Source organism: Staurois parvus, unplaced genomic scaffold (genome assembly GCF_062004578.1).
Source record: "Staurois parvus isolate SC_StPar_1 unplaced genomic scaffold, SC_StPar_1.0 ptg000066l, whole genome shotgun sequence".
In the NCBI taxonomy this organism is placed as follows: Eukaryota; Metazoa; Chordata; class Amphibia; order Anura; family Ranidae; genus Staurois; species Staurois parvus.
Window position 1 is genome coordinate 8,613,636 of NW_028317862.1, and position 13,855 is coordinate 8,627,490.

At 38.6% G+C, this 13,855-nt stretch overlaps 1 long non-coding RNA gene across 1 annotated transcript in view; it reads left to right on the plus strand.

Annotated features, from left to right (window-relative positions):
* LOC149469627 (uncharacterized) overlaps nucleotides 1-13,855 on the plus strand; it is a 129,741-nt gene that overhangs the window by 3,900 nt on the left and 111,986 nt on the right. The gene's annotated exons all lie outside the window — the stretch shown is intronic.

Consider the following 13,855-nt stretch of genomic DNA (forward strand, 5'->3'; position numbering starts at 1 on the left):
GAGCCACAGGGTGGCGCTAACGGTCACAAGGAGCCCTACCGTCTTTTGTCTAATGGAACACAGCTGCTTTTGAGTAATTCCTTGAACAAACTCCAATGTGAATTTTATCCTTAGGTTTTTATGTAGATTTTTTTATTTCATTAATATTTAATTAGTCATTAAATCAAGCCAGAAAAAAATGAACAGTCTTTTATATGTATTACTATATTAGTGGAATTAGTACTGTCTTAATTAGTAACTTTTAGGTTCACATGATTTGGCTTTACATTCTATAGAATGTACACAATCACTGCATGCACAAATTAATATGCAGCGTTTTAAATTTCTTTAAATACAAGATAAAAATGGCATTATACAAACCAAAATAAATCCAGTTTATATATATATATATATATATATATATATATATATATATATATATATGTATATGTAGAGCAGGGTAATATTTAATTAAATTACATCTGACATCTACAATATAACTATATATATATATATATATATATATATATATATATATATATATATATAGATAGATAGATAGATAGATAGATAGATAGATATATATATAGATAGATAGATAGATTTATAGATAAATAGAGAAATATCTTTCTTTCTCTCTCTCTCTCTCTCTCTCTATATATATATATAGTGTATATCACTAAAAATAAAACATTGCAGATGTAACATTGAGCTGCACTTTACACTTCAACTATTTTTTATTAATTGAATAATAATATATTTTGCACCTATTGCAGACGTTCTGTATATAACTTTTTTACAACCATATAAATAAATATTCAGCATTGTGAATAATAAGGAAACTAACAATAGTAATAAGAAAAGCTGATTAATAAAACACTAACAAAAGTCTTTAGCCCATTCTGGAAATAAAATCTCAAAGTAAATGTATTATTATGACAATTTCCTTGGATGTAAAATATAATAATGACATAATTTTTGTCCCAGTTAAGACAATTGAACTCAAAAGAAGTGCTTAACTTGTGTGTATTTGGAGCCCGAGCAACAGGATTTGGCATTAGAGTGTTCTTCTAAAGCAGTGGACTGACACGTTAGTCCGGAAAGGGTTAATTGGCATTTCAGCTATATCAACGCTTCGGTCTCTATTAATCCGCTTTCCCTTTTTCATGCTTATTTGTGCTATCAGCACGCTGGATCTGTCATGTTTTCATTATGGCGTGAATAATGTCATGTCCTGTGATTTGTGCATCAACGAAGGATAACTGCAAATAAAATCACTTTATTACATATAATCCAATTCATTATGGTACAAGCTTTATGTGATCTATGCATCCCATCAAGGCAGCATGAGATGTATTTATTATATTTTCTCAATTAAGAGTTATTCATAATCCTTACTCCTAATCTTTTTATGTAGATACGAGGAACAAGTAGAACCTGTACTACATTAAATGGTACATATATACCATATGTACAGTTTTGTGGTGGGGGTATATATATATATATATATATATATATATATATATATATAAATAATAACAATAATGTATATCACAAACACACACACAACAAAGACATAAATGTATAATAAACAAAAACTCCTACATAGGCATACAACACATAGACACGTGAATGCAGACAGCAATGCCAGCATACATCAATGCAGATGATGATATTAACGAGGACAATTACTATATTAGCTCCTCCTCCACTTATGTGATAAATGAGAACAGCACCATGTTATTTTAATCAATCAAAACACTTTTAACACACTAATTACCCGAGGGGATCGTGTTTCCCTGCTTGATTACCAAGTGTTATTTTGTGGTTTGTAGATATGGCTTCAACTGAGACAGCATTACACATTAAACTTTGGGGGAAAATGACATAAAATGCAAAGCAGGAGCTTTCTCTGTCCTAAATAGTATGATGCTGGCATATTGTGTGTCATGGGAAGTTATCATTCACTTTGTATTGTAAAAGGCTCCTATAACTTACTTAGAGTGACCAAGTTTTGTTTTCTTGCTTTATGTACATATGAGGAATATTTACAAAGTGGTTTGACACTAGCTAGTTTCTGTTCTCTAAAGATTACTTTATTTTATAAATATGTCCCACTTATTTAAACAGTCTACAACTGTAGTAGAGTTGATATTTTTTCCTAATAAAACTTTATATTGCAGTTGATTTCTGAAGGGACTCATTATGGCAACCTAACAGATCTATGTTTCGTAATAGAATAATAGTAATAATAATAATAATTGAAAGCAGCAATGTTAAAGTGTATCTATGTACAAAATTTAAAGTCATATATTAATTTCCAAAATGAATGTAAATGACTTCTAGCCTATTTATATTTTCTGAACAATCTTAAAGTTTGAAAACTTACTTTTTGAAGAATCCCACACACTTAGGGATAATTCACACATGCTGTGGTGACAGACGTTTTATTACATTATAAAACATCTGCCACTGCAGGGACATACAGGAAACAATTGTTTCCTATATTTCCCATTCACACTGATACACAGACATGCTACATTTTATCGCAGCGCACCATGCCAAATCGCATAGCCATGGGCAGCTAGGGTTGCCATCTCATCCCTTTAAAACCGAACACATATTGATTACACAGGTTTAGTGGCTGATTAACGTGGTAGTTAAACTCACTTGGTGCCTTTTCTGCAAGAAATTAGCCTCAGAAGCTATGTAATTAATATGTATTTGGTTTTAAAGGGATGAGGTGGCATCCCAAAGTGCAGCACATCCCTGTGCTGTACATTGTCATGAATGTTGTACATTTTGTACACTTCAAACAAAGTTTATACAAAAAAAAGTGAGCTGTATGATGCCCCCTACCGCAGCCAGCATCAAAGAGCTGCCGGGGCAGAGAATCGTTCCAGCAGATCTCAATTGCAGGGTGAATTCACCCTTACACCACATTCACACATGAGCATTTTTCAGCTTGCTTCCCTACACCTGACTATGCCTAACATGAAGAATCCCATGCTTTCTAACTGTCCCTGTTTACACTTGGACATTCAGTCGCACTATAGTCTATCCTTTGTGCAAAAAATAGGTTTTTATATATTTAAGCTCTTTGCTTCCATAGACTTCAGTGGGTGTGCCTCTCAATACATGACATCCACATTTGCATGCGCTTTTGCACCTGAAACATTCCCCTACTAACTGCTTTCCTCCATTTTACTGGCCCAGGAAATAAATGCCTGATGCATGATAAATGTACAAAAAACACATGTACATAGCTTGCAAACACCTGGAGAAAAGGTCACTTGTCCTCTTGAGGATTTACCCCCCTTTCCTGACCAGGCCATTTTTTGCGATACAGTGCTGCGTTACTTTAACTGACAATTGCGTGGTCATGCAATGCTGAACCCAAATGAAATGTACGTTCTTTTTTCCCCACAAATAGAGTTTTCTTTCGGTGGTATTTGATCGCCTTTGCATTTTTTATATTTTGCACTGTAAGCCCCTGGACACATCGGGTACAATTTGGCATGCAATTTTCATGCCAGGCGACTTGCAAATCATATGCCAAGTTGCACCCTATTGTCCGCTATTAGAGCGGTCATATCGGTGCCATTCCGACTTGGGCAGAGCCACACCAATTACTAAAGTAGTGCATGTACTACTTTTGTTGCGATTTGCATAGACACCTGTGTCAGGTGTCTTGCAAATTGCAAGGAAATCAGCAGGTCACCCGATTTTGAAAGCGTACGACTTACAGTGAAGTTGCAAGATTTCAAAATCGGCTTTGATGTGACCGGGGTGTAAACAAAAAAAGACCGACAATTTTGAGTAAAAACAATGTTTTTGACTTTTTGCTAATAAACATGTGCAGTAAAAAAAATTTAAAAATCTAATTTCGTCATAAATTTAGGCCAAAATGTTTCTGCTACATGACTTTGCTAAACAAAAATCCCAATACGTGTAAATTAATTGGTTTATGTGAAAGTTATAGCGTTTACAAATGGCGGTATATGTACTGGAATTTTTTTTTTTTACTGGTAATGGTGGGACTGCATTCTGATACTGGGGGGAACTGACTTGGTGTCACCGGGGATGTCAGTGACACCAATACAGTGATCAGTGCTAATAAAAAGCACTGACACTGTACTAATGGCACTGGGCAGGAAGGGGTTAACATCTGGGGCGATCAAAGGGTTAACTGTTTGCTGTTTCACTACTTGGGCTGTGTGTGTGCTTCACTGTAAGCACACTGCTTTTTATGGCTCTGCTGTGCAGAGCCATACAAAGCAGTGTGCAGGAGCTGACAAGGGAGAGATCTATGTTGTTTATACACAGGTCTCTCCCTCGTTGGAGATACTCAGCGATCACTGGGTGCCAGTGAGTAATCACTGAGCGGGACCTGGTGATTGACAGCCGAGGCAGCGAATTGAGGCATGGGTAGGGCATGTGCACGGCGCAGCCACACCTCCTACCTGGAACTGCAAAATCACGTATATATACATGATTGTGAGCACCCGTGCCACCCTGTAGCAGAATTTCTGCTATAGGGTGGTGCGGAACTGGTCAAAATCACTAGTAATACTTACACTCAGCTTAGTTGTGAATGTAGGTTTCAGTGTCACATTATTCACTGTGCCTTGTTAATATTCACTGTTTATGTCACACATTTCACAAAGTCTGTCTTTTGAACTGCAGGAGGTGCAGTCAGTACAGCAAACACCCCACATCATATCTGCTTGCAGGCAGCAAGGTACCATGGGGCATGTAGTCCTTAGAAATTAAAAAATGAACAGCAGAAGCTGCAAAGCATGCAAGAAATCCATGAAGTTTCAGAAATAGAAAATCAGCAGACAGGCAGAACTCACTACATGAAAGGGGGTTTTCAAGTAGGCCTATATTGTTAAATATACAGTAACCATTGCTTGTATTGCTATGACAATGCTGATGTTATAGAATGAAAGGGTAAGCTGTGACCATAGATCTCCTTTAATCCAATAGTAAAATGGTATTGCTATCAATGGTTATTCATTCATTATTTAAGCTGTATTTCCATTTTTTTAGTATTTAGTATTTCATTGTCAATGTTTTGAAAGAGATACGTTTTTGCATGATGTATGCATAACAGACTAGATGTGTCTTTTCCATATTTTCCACATTATATTTAGTTACAGCTTTGCACTAGTTTGTTTCTGTCCGTTTTGCACCACTCAATTTTTCAAATGGTATTGATTGCCATGGATGATTTGTACAAGCAACTAGTCACTAAAGTTACCCCTGGAAGGTTTTATCTCCTTCATGACCACAGAACTTTTTGCTATTCAGCACTGTGCTACTTTAACTGTCAATTGCTTGGTCAAGCAAGTCTGTACCCAAATTATATGTTTAGAACTTTCTTTTTACATAAATAGAGCTTTCTTTGGTGGTAAAAAATGAATTGTTTTTTTATTTTGCCATATAAACTAAAAAAATACCAAAAACTTTGAAAAAAAAACCCTTAATTTTCTTAGTTTCTGTTAAACAATTTTGCAAAAAAGAAATCTTTGTTCATAAATGTAGGCCAAAATGTATTCTGCTACATGTCTTTTGTAAAAATTACCCAAATCAGTGTATATTATTTAGTCTGTGTGAAAGTTTTAGAGTTTACAAACTATGGTGTATATATATATTTGAATATTGATCAGTTCTTGTGTACTTACAGCCTGTCTCATTTCTTGAGGCTTGAAAATGCCAGGACAGTACAAATGTCCCCCAAATGATCCCTTTTTTGGAAAGTAGACAATAAGAATTTAGTAAGAGGCACAGTGAGTTTTTTAAGTTGTAATTTAAAGTCACAATTATTTGGAAAATGAAGAATCTAACAAAAATTTTTTTTTTTCCACATTTTTTTTTACATACTGTTACCAGTGCAGTACATGATCATCATATGACTGGTGTGGCGGTGATCAGGGATACTGACTGGTGACAGTATGTAAAAAAAAAAATAAAAATAAAAAAAAAATATATATATATATATATACATATACATATATATTAATAATACATTTTTATTAACTTTTAAACATTTTTTCCTTTTTTCACTTTTTTTCTTACATACTTTTATCAGAGTAGTTCAGTGTCACCTTAGTGACAGTGTACTACTCTTGGGGGGTGATCAGGGATTTTTTTTTAACACTGTTATTGCTTATAACAATAGATAAGCAATAGATTTAGCTGTCATGAATGGCTTTCCATTCATGACAGCTTAATTACTGTCAACATGCTGTGATTGGCTACAGCTAATCACATGGTACAGGTAGCCAGGTACCATGTGATAGCTGTGAGCCTATCACAGCACCGTAACAGTAAGCAAGCTGTCATGAATGGAAAGCCATCCATTACAGTTTGCTTACATAAATATCATCATCATTATGATTGGTCATAGTGATCACATGATATCCTGGACGCTCAGACACACCATCAGACACACTGGTCATGAGATTGGGCTACTGCATGCCCCAGGGGTTCACTCGTGTGCACTTGCAGGGTGATGCACTTGTACATTGCCCAAGCCAACTGTGTCACCCGCCCACAGTAAAAGTACTGTGGGCAGGTGGCAAGTGGTTATTGAATCTGTTGCTTTAGCCATGCAGAGCAAAACAACAACATAATTGGCCCATGGAGAGAGTCACATGGTCTTTTATTTGTTTCCCATTTGTTGGCTTTTTTTACTTTGTTATTATCTATGGAGAACAGTGTCATCACCCTAGACTGCTCTCCTGGCCTGGACTCCACACTCCTCTTCTCACCCCATTTCATTGGGGTTGATTTACTAATGAAATACTGTATATAAACTATTCCATTTTCAAAGAGAATGTTCACTTATCTTGGTGAATATGTTTTTATTTTTAATTCCCTTTACACATTGAGTAATTAAAGCAATTCTAAAGGTTCATTTTTCTCTTGTAAAACAACAAACATGTCTATAATTAGTGCGTGCAGTGGTTTTGCACAGAGCTGCCTGGATCCTCCTCTTTTCAGGTCCCCTGCAGGCTCTCCTGGCTGCTCCTGTCTGTCGGGTGCCCCCACAGCAAGCAGCTTGCTATAGGGGCACCTTCTGCTCTGTGTGTCCATTCACACACGGAGCTGAGGCTTGGCCCTGCTCCTCTCTCTCCTCATTGGCTGACTGGCTGTGGTTGACAGCAACGGGAGCCAATGGCTCCGGCTTACTGTCTCAGCCAATGAGGAGGCAGAAACCCGGGACAGCCGAAGCTGTCATTCACCTCACTGGATTGCAATGAGGCTCAGGCAAGTATTGAGGGGGCTGGGGGAGCTGCTGCACACAGAAGGTTTTTTATCTTCATGCATAGAATGCTGGAAGATAAAAAACATTCAACCTTTACAACCACTTTAAAGTGAATGCAGCCTGCTCTTATACACTAAACAAAGTGGACAAACACTTTGCAAAGTGAATTATCGCTCCAATAAGTAAAATGCCTTTTTTCCATTAGTAAATCAACTTCAGATAGTCATTAGAGCAGTGATTTATTCCTTATCAGGAAATCATTACAAATTATTAGGAAAAAATGATTACAAAATGTTTCATGGTTAAGGTCGGTTTTAGTGGGGGAGGTTAAAGAGAGGTTTTTCAATTTACCCAACCCACAATTAAAATGCACTTTTTTTTCTCCAGTCCTGCTCCCCTGCTAACATGGGATACTCATGTCCCATCTCACAAGTGGATGCAGGACCAAGGAAACAGAGTAAACAGAGGGTGGGCTAGAGGGTGAGCCCTGCAGGTCACTTGCTGACGAGAACCAAAATGGAGGACCAGGACCCACAGCAGGACAAAGCTGGATTCACTGAGCAGGTGAGTATGTGTTTTGAAGATAACCTGGCATTAAAGTAAGATGGAAAAACATATATGGGATGAGTTTAGATCTACTTTAAAGGCTAGTTACACTTGCAGAAAGGACTGCCACTCCATTGAAAAGCAGTCTGTGCTCGGATCATTTTCAGAGGAGTTTGGCAGTTAGTGAAGAGACAATATGTTGCCTCCTCATCACCTGTTTTAACCCCCTAAATGCTACACTACTGTGCTGCAACTGTGTGCATACAATGCAGTTGCAGTGTGGCCCCATTCACTTCAATGGACCATGTTCAGAGGGCTGCTAAATATGGGTTATAATTCCTGCTGCAGCCACAAAGCAAAGCATGACAAAGCTTATCACAGATTTCCCCTTTTTGGAAAATGAATTCTGAAACTGAGGGTACTGGAATGTGTAAATCAGTGGACAGTCACATGTAAGTCACTACCTGAAATTTCTAAAGGACATTAGGATCGGTCATAGTTAGTGATGAATGAATGTGCTTGAATTTGATTTGTGGCTTGTTCATCGAACTCATTGAAATTATGAGTTTAATCTGAACCCTACTGAAGCCAATAGAGTGAAAATTTTGAAAATGAATGTTGCTGGATTCAGCTGGAAACAGTGGGATGGGGTTAGGTGAAATAGAGCGAGGCTGAAGTCTACACTTGGTCCTACTTTGCTTGACTCACTGCTGACTATGAAGTATGTCCCTTGTTGTGGAGGCACATGGACCCTGGAGAAATGTTCACTGCGGGGATGCCCTGTCCTCTTCCTGCTCCTGTACTTCTGGTTCTGCAGGGGTAATATCTTCAGCTCTTCTGTGAAGCTGCTGTAAAAAAGCTCCTGATGAGGATCTGACCTATCCTCTCTCCTCCATGGCTGAGAAATACTCTTTCATTGATTTTACTGGCCTGTGACATGATCTGTGATTGGGAGAGAATCCTGTTACTCTTCAGACTCTCCTCAATTCTTAAATCACGCTGCTTGTTACAGACAGTGAAAGCAATGAAAGAACATTTAAGGAGGAGGAGGAAGAGGGCAGAGGTGGTGGATCTCTTTCAGGAACTTTTTCACAGCAGCTTCACGGAAGACCTGAAGCTATTGCCATGCAACCCTGGGAGTTGAGCAGCAGGAAGAGGAAAGGGCATCCCTGCACAGAAAATTTCTACAGGAGCAGCTTCCCAATGTGGGACATACTTCATTACAGTTAAGCTGGCTCACTGAATCTATTGCCTTTTTTTTTCTTTTTTGTTTTAGCAAAACCCCACTTTCTAGCAAACCTGTACTGCAAAATATACAGTACTTTTAAGAATACTTATTGCTTCAGTCCCTTCAGGTACTAATCTGGAACAATTATGCAGGTTAGGAAGACAGAATGAAATGAAAACTCTAGTGATTCTGTTCAACTTTTGGGAGTGAAGAAAGTTCATGGTACCTCCATGTATGTAGGAAGGTGCATACATATTGCAGTGATAATGCTTGGCCCATATGAGAAAAAGGAGGCAGTACTCAGCCCTGTCAAAGTTCAAACTAGAATGATCCAGAGGTTACATAGGGCTTCATTACTTGCTCACAATAGATGAATGAAGCAGCAGGTAAGAAACGAAAGGATAAGCATGTGTTTATGGCAAAAACAGCAAAGCTTCCACTTTGAGTTACCTTACAAAAGGAGAGAATGAAGCCATTACTTAAAGTATTTGCACATGTAATGTTGAGTGACAGTTAATAGTTGCTAAGTGCACACATTTAATATAAAGATGGAAATGAGAAAACTAACTGGGCTGGCATTGCTGAATTCCTTCAGTAACAGATAGTTTCTTGCACGTTATGTTGACCCACTGGCTTCACTATTTTTAGCTACCAATATGGAACAAGTGCAATTTAGTGCCTATTTACTCAGTATGCTCAGATGCAGGTGCAGGCACCTTTAACTCTTTTTCCTGCAATCCTCTGCTTTTCTCACTCAGCAGCTCAGAAAGGCTACACCTGATGAGGCAGAGATAGTTGGGAAAATGATCTGTAGCCAGGTGAGAGGCCCTCCACTTTCAGAACTGATGTGTGAGCAGCCAGGAAGAAGCCTAATAGCACATATCCTCTGTAGAGAGCACATCCTCAATTGCTATCAGAGTATTCTACACCTCCTCAATTGCCATCAGAATAATCTACACTTCCTCAATTGCCATCAGAGTAATCTACACCTCCTCAATTGTCATCAGAGTATTCTACACCTCCTCAATTGTCATCAGAGTATTCTACACCTCCTCAATTGTCATCAGAGTATTCTACACCTCCTCAATTGTCATCAGAGTATTCTACACCTCCTCAATTGTCATCAGAGTATTCTACACCTCCTCAATTGTCATCAGAGTATTCTACACCTCCTCAATTGTCATCAGAGTATTCTACACCTCCTCAATTGTCATCAGAGTATTCTACACCTCCTCAATTGTCATCAGAGTAATCTACACCTCCTCAATTGTCATCAGAGTATTCTACACCTCCTCAATTGTCATCAGAGTATTCTACACCTCCTCAATTGTCATCAGAGTATTCTACACCTCCTCAATTGCTATCAGAGTAATCTACACCTCCTCAATTGCCATCAGAGTAATCCAGTATTATTGGGGTGCCCCCCCCCATGTCCTCTGTCTTGGGATCACCCCAGCCGTTCTTTTGTGTTACTAGAGCTACTCTGGGCCTCAGGGATGCTTTTTATGAAGATAACCACAAGTAGCTGTTTTTGTTCAGAGCTCTCCTACTGAAGTAGTGATTATCAGCTAGATGCTCTGTTGTAATAGAGTCTAAAAGAGACTATCCCATGCAGCCACATTTTGCCATGACTGAGTCACAGGTATTATATTTCTTTGAATAGTATATGTTTGTGAAGCTTTTATTATTTATTTTGTTTCAATAAATTATCAACAGTACTTGTTCAATTGTTACGTTTGAAAACAGATGACATTCAATAGACAAAATAACTTAAATTCTTACTAAACCCAGGACCCGGCATTCACTCTATCTGGTCTCCCACAGTACACAGAACATGGAAATGCAATTATTTTAGTAAATATAAACTGCTAAATACCTTTTCTCATCAGTAGTTAGAGCAGTCTTGTGACTTCAACAGAGCACTGGTTACAGCTTGTAGGGGAGTTTTCTTTCTGCTTCAGGAGGATGAAAAACCCCTGACCTCTGTCTGGACAGTGCTGTTTGGCCCTGTGCTGATCACATGCACTCTGACAAGAAAAAAAAAAACCTCTCTAGGAATACACACTAAACTGAGCATGTGCAGAGGGGCTACAGGTTCAGTCTGTCTTATCATTGTGGACATTTGAACAAGAGGAAGAGCAGGGAAGTCAGAATCAAACAGCCTTTTTACACAATGCAGAGGATTAACCTCTTAGGTTCCACAGTGAGTATAAAAAGCATGCTTTACTGCATATACAGACTGATTTTACTGTTGTGGGTTTAGTAACACTTTAATTGCCAACTCGCTTCTCATAATTATGGTTTGTTAAACAGACATATCTATTATGTGGAGCAATCCGGGCTAGAATGTGATCTCAGCAGGATTAGCAGAACAGCAGAACAACCCTCCAAGAACGGACTCCTCTTAATAGTATCCTCCAATGCAGACAAAACCTCACATCAGATGAATGCGTTTAAGCTTTTGACACAAGCTGGACTGATTTACCTGACGAAGGTTTCTGTCAAATGCATCTGATGTGAGGTTTTGTCTGCATTGGAGGATACTATTAAGAGGAATCCGTTCTTGTAGGGTCCAGGAGTGATCCCAAAAGCTTGTAGGCTCTTTTAAGGTCACGGTAAGGAGGTGAGGAGCCAATTTAGCTGTTTTTGGATTCATCACCAGAGGTTGCAACGCACAGGATCACCTGCATGTTTTTTACCTTTGTGGAACACTGGTGTCACATTAATTTTGTTGGACTTTTGTTTAGTACAACTCATATTGCATTTTTATAGGGGATTCATATGTTCATTTTTGTTTATATTCTTTCACCATTATCATTATTCATTTTGATGTTTTGTATGTGAGTTTTGTATTTGTATATGTTGTTTGGAGTGTTTTTAGCACTGAGCACTTTTTTCACTATTATCAATATACCTATCCCCCAGTGCTGGGATCACGTGTGTCTCACCATTTATTTATCTTTTCGATTGTCGAGTTTTTTTTCACTTATCGTAATTGAGATTTTGGAACATTCAGCACTTTATTGTGTTTAATTGGATCACAATAGGTCGGCTGGATTTCATTGGGTATATTACCTATTCACTGGGTTTTTTCACTTGGATATCCCATAAAGGATCATGTGATCACTATTTTAGTATTATTTACACATTATATTATTTATTTATATATTTGTTAATAAGAGCGCTACACCATTTTTCTGTATTTACTTAGCATTTTCACTTCTAGGTAATAAGGTGCAGGTGTTAGCAGCTTTATCCATAACGAGCTACATTCACTTTTAGAGCGCAGGAGGTTTCTATTATACATTGTTCATATGGATACAGTGTTGCATGACCATACAATTGTGCAACAGGTCTGAAAGCTGAAATTTGTCCTGGGCAAGAAGGGGGTAAAAATACTCAGTAGGCAAGGGTTAAACAAACGGAAGTTGATTGGCTACCATTTACAGCTGCACCAGGTTCTGAGTTTCCAAATGGTCAGTGCGCCCCTGGTTACATGTTACATGTTCCACATCAAAAACGTGTGGAACATGTAACTTGTTTCAAAAGGTGAACTTGTCCGTTAAATGTGGATTTAGCAGCACTTTTTGTCCAGTATGAATATGTGAGTTTAACAAATCATGTAAGTTTATTCTTCATATATTTTTTTGATTTTCAACGGCTTTAGGAATGTAATACAGAAATTAATAATATGTGAATACAACTTTGACCAATATATACATGCAGCACAACTCCCTTATGAGTTTCTGAAGTTTTGGGTTCCCCTGTAGTCCTTCACAGCCAAACAACACACATTTTCAGATAGATTTGCATCCAGGAGTCAGTGACCAGTCCTTGAGCTTTGTTTTTGTGATTTTATTAAGGGATTGTAACTTGGATAGGGTAAGGGGTGTATGGGATGTCCAATGGAACTGAGGACAACCTCCTGGAATGGTTTACAAGCGTTTACAGCAAAATTGTCTTTTTGGAGAGCTAGCCATCATCTCCTGTAGTACTGTCCCAGACCCTAGATTCTCCTTATCCAGTTGTTCTGGGTGAATTCCTGAGCAGGGGATCCAGTGTCTGCCATATGAATGGTGAAACAGACTAATCCAGTTTCCCACTAGAGTGCCTCCTTCTCCTATCTGGCCCAGGGGGTGCAGGTCTACTCACTCAGTCCTTCTCCTTTGTTGCTGGTGGGTTGGTGGCTGATACCAGGCCTTCTATCTGGGCCACTCCTTTCCTGCCTCACAGGTGGTCCTCTTTTAGGGTGCCTATGAAGTCCCAAGCTTTCTTCCTTCCTGGAGGTGAGTCCCTCTCCCATCTGGTCCCCCTCCTAGGCTCCTGCTCTCCATTCTTACTTTCTCATCTTCCACCAGATCTCTCCTCCAACTGCTCCCTACTGCTCCCTGCTGAGCAAGCTCAGTTACTCTTAAAGGCTGTCATGGCCCCTTTCCAAACATCCTGTTGGGGATTGGCCAGAACCCTCCAAATGTAAAGACCAGCCACTCCTCAGACCCACCCACTGCTTCTAGATCTTTCTCCAAAGCTCTAGAGTAGGGGGAAATTCCAGAGGGCTGGCCTGCAGAGCCTCTCAGCTCTGACCCCAATTTGACCCTTGCTAGCTATCACACCCAGGCAGATACTCAGTCTTCCTAGCTAACAATTAGAGTCTAGCTCCCCCTATCTGACTAGGAGGGTGCTACATACAGTACATATAAACTGATAAGGATTTTTTTTTTATCTCAAGTCATGTTAGGATTTTTATTTACCATTTGGCTAAATACTTATTGTAGGGTATTTTTTGATTGTTTCTGAATTTTTATACCCAAATATTATTTCTGAGACAG